The sequence below is a fragment of the Alligator sinensis genome, unplaced genomic scaffold (assembly GCF_000455745.1).
Source record: "Alligator sinensis unplaced genomic scaffold, ASM45574v1 scaffold438_1, whole genome shotgun sequence".
In the NCBI taxonomy this organism is placed as follows: Eukaryota; Metazoa; Chordata; order Crocodylia; family Alligatoridae; genus Alligator; species Alligator sinensis.
Window position 1 is genome coordinate 312,190 of NW_005843131.1, and position 3,729 is coordinate 315,918.

Genomic DNA, 3,729 nt, shown 5'->3' on the forward strand with positions numbered 1-3,729 from the left:
AAGCAGTGTCCAAACAATACACCGTGGGAGATCAATTGCCCTGGTCAGGTCACCTATGAGGAAGTTTAAGAAAAAAGCATGTTTCTAGGGACCTGGCTAAGGTGATGGACCTGACCTATCCCTTAATGGGGACAAGCCTACCTAGAGTCAGCAGTGATGAAGGATGGTACCCAGATCCGAGCAGCTGTTGGAAAGGAACTACAAGCCCTGGGGCAGGTGCCATCCCAGACAGAGCCAGACTCTCACCTGGCATTTGTCTATCTGAAGAAGACTGGACTCTGCAGAGAATGAGGTCTGTTTTCTGTCTGGTTAGAGGTTAAGGACACCATTGGAGATGCCACTTGCAGGACACAGCCCATGAAGTCAAATCGAATGCTCTTATCTTCTCTTAACACACCTGTAGTCGGACTCCTTAAGTAGCCGCCAACACTAACCATTTGTGTTGCGTGATGATCCATATTCATCTTCACTCCTCTGATCATGCCCAGTCCAGAAAAAAAAACAAAACACATTATCCCCTGGAAGCATTCGGCCCTGCTAAACCAATGCAAGCAACACCAGTCTTTGGACTGCTTGTCAAGAGAGAGATTGTCTGAATACTTCTCATCCTATGTTAGCATGAATGGGTGGGAGGCCACAAACCAGCCACTTTGCGAGAGAACATCAGGAAGCCAGATATCTGCATTCAAGACAACGCTGTGGCATGTACATATTGCCCAGAGGGCACTGTCTGTCTTAGAGGCTGCTTCCTTCATTTCAGTCCTATGTCAAGAGCTGTGAACCTCATGCAGAGGGAGCAATCTAACCCGAGCAACCACTCACTTCCTCTCCCTGCTTTCCAGCAGAGGGGTTTACCATGCCATTTGGCAGCATCCAGAGAATGTGGCTCCTCCAGGCACTATGTTTCATAGTTGGTAGGGTCGGAAGGGACCTGTTCAGATCAAGTTCACCCCCCTGCCACGAGCCGGAAAGGATGCTGGGGCAACCCCCTGCCACGAGCCGGAAAGGATGCTGGGGTCAAACGAACCCAGCTAGGTGGCTGTCTAGCCTCCTTTTGAAGACCCCCAGGGTAGAAGCGAGCACCACTTCCCTTGGAAGTTGGTTTCAGATCCTAGCCACCCTGCCTGTGAAGTAGTGCCTCCTGATATGTTCTCATTTCTCTTTCAGCAAAAATCCTGATAGCGATCAGCAGGAGTTTTGCAAGAGCCCTGTCCTCTGGTAGTTAGGCAGTTGCAAAGGATGCACATTTGTAGAAGCGGGCAAGTTCCCAGGGCCCACTCCAAAACAGTTACCACACAAGAACCCACAAAACTGGATTTGTAACAACTACGTTCTAGAAAATAGTCATTATCATGCTCAGTACTTCCCGTTTAAGCAGAGTACTGCTCCAGCAGCCTCAAGCAGACTTCACATGCATCTGTCAAACAACTAACACTCCAAGTCCAAGCGATGCTGATGTGAATTCCAGCTCCAGAGATCTTAATAGATCCAACTCCACCTATAGGTCCTGGGGTAACACAAAATAAGGGGCATCTGACAACCCAGGCTCTTCCAAAATAAATACATAAAGCCCATAGGAATATTTTATAAATACTTTTTCTGTGTGGCAGAAAAAAAAAGCTACACAGATCTCTTTCCTTGGGCTTGCACACAACCATGCATCTCAAGTTGTGCTTGGGAAACAAGCTTTCTGAAGAACTGACAAAACTTTTCTTTCAAACTATCACCACCACTCCCCAGATGTGTTGCACGCTCCTGGCAAACTCACTAACTCCGTGTCCTGCAATGAGTGCTGCATAGCTTAACTTGCCAAATTACTATTGTTACAATTTTAGAGTACTGGGGTCTGAAGAAAACTGCTTCCTTGTTTTTTTTTTTTTTTTAAAAAAAAGCAGCTCCTTGGTGGCTTTTGCTTGTAAACTATTTGCACTACTGTACCGGCTTGAATGGACGAATACAATGATCAAACTCTTCTCAGTCTCTGTTTGCAAGGTAGGGAGCGTGTCTGCCCCACAGATAAGTAGGAGGCTTTCACGGGAAGTGGAAGGAACACGGCTTCTGCAGCTCCACTCGTACTGCAGACAGCATGCAGCCCGTTCAGGCTGAAACTGTGGGGCACAGGAACAAGTGCAGGGGAGCCAAGTGCAGGACCAACACTACTTCCATTTCTGAGCTTATTATTGCACTGGACAGGGGAAAAAAAATAAAAATAAAATCACACCTCAAAAAAAAAATGCAGAGGAGAGGGGGCTGGCTTCAGAGCCCCTCTGCCCATAAGGCCTGGCTGAGTGACAAGCCAAGTAGAGTCACCTAAAGCCCCCACCCGCCAACACACAATTCACAGAATCATCCTTGTGACCAGGCAAGTGCAGCCATGACAGTCTCTCCCAACTCAGCCTGCTCAGGTTTAAGCTGCTCTAGCTTTTCATGTACCCAACACTGTTGCTCATTAATCAAGGAAAGTTCAATAACAGAAGCACCTTGAACAGTAAGGCTGACTAGTTTAGGCAGGTACAGGGAAAAGAGTCACAGGAGTGCCAGCTTAAAAGCATCCCATCTTTTATTGTACTTCAAAATCAAGACACTTCACAAGGGACCAGAGCTAGGCAGGAGGTGAACACAGTCCAGAACGGCTGCCACCTGCCAAGGGCCAGCACCCTGCTGAGGAAGGGCAGCGCGTGCTCCCAAGGTGGGCTTTGGGGCTGTACCCCCTTGGGGGGCATCTGATCTATCCCCAAGTACCGGCAGCGATTGCCTCCCACTCAGCAGCCGGGAACATGGGGTGTTGTGCCCGTGCTCACTGCCAATCGCTCCCCCAGCACAACTTTTTAAGCACATGCTGCAAAAGCAGAAGGGAGTCACTCTGCTGCTCCGTGCCTCCCTTCTTCTCACTTTCAGCTTCTGCATGGTGCTCACCAGAAAGCTGCATGGTGTCCCAGTTCCTGCTTCAGCAGCTCTTCTCCTTCCCAAAGAGCAGCTGAAAGAAGAGGCATCCCTGCCCATTTCACAGCTGCCCACAGGCTTTTCAACATCAGCAATGGGCCCAGCTGTAACCAGCCCTTGCATTGGAGCCTGTGCCAGCTCACGTTCAGGTGGCTCTCTACCCAGTCAAGAGACCGTCTCCCCACTTCTCAACAACACCAGCACCCCTCATTTGTACAATCACGCCTCACCCATGCACTTGCATCCCATCCCCTGTGTAACTGGGTCCCCGCACAGGCACTGCACCCCCGTCCTCCCCGCTGTGCAATCGGGTTCCCTCCCAGACGCCTCCTCGTCCCCCCCATGTAATCCGGTCCAGCGCTCCCCCTTGCTGTGCAATCGGGTCCCCTCCCAGACACCAGCATCCCCTTTCACGCTGCGGCTCCGACTCTCACTTCACGCCCAGAGCCAAGCTGGTCCCTTCTCTTTTCGGGCCCAGCTACAACCCAGCCCCTTCCGTCCCATTCATCCTGCCCACCCGTGTCTGGGCCGGACGGCCCGCGCGGCCACCCTGCGCCCATCTCGCCACGGGCGCTTCCCAACCGGGACGGGCAGCATCGCCCTTGCGCCCCCTTCCTCCTCCTGCACCCAACGCCCCAGGCTGTCGGGAAAAGCCAGCTGCGTTACAGAAAAAACTCGACGCCGCGGGGCAGGATTTGACACCCTCCCTCGTGCCTAGGAAGGACGAGGCGCCCCCCCCGCCCCCACACGTTCTGAAGCGACTTAACGTGCCCCCCGCCCCAGGCG

General features: G+C 51.9%; 1 protein-coding gene and 1 long non-coding RNA gene across 3 annotated transcripts in view; both read right to left on the reverse strand.

The window, feature by feature from the left end:
* The window catches only part of LOC112548359, a 12,972-nt gene extending 12,488 nt beyond the window's left edge, over nt 1–484 (reverse strand). Inside the window, exon 1 of the long non-coding RNA XR_003092144.1 lies at nt 247–484. This is a non-coding gene — a long non-coding RNA (uncharacterized LOC112548359). The remainder of the gene's footprint in view (nt 1–246) is intronic.
* The window catches only part of RNF128 (ring finger protein 128, E3 ubiquitin protein ligase), a 61,362-nt gene that overhangs the window by 37,010 nt on the left and 20,623 nt on the right, over nt 1–3,729 (reverse strand). The window lies entirely within an intron of this gene.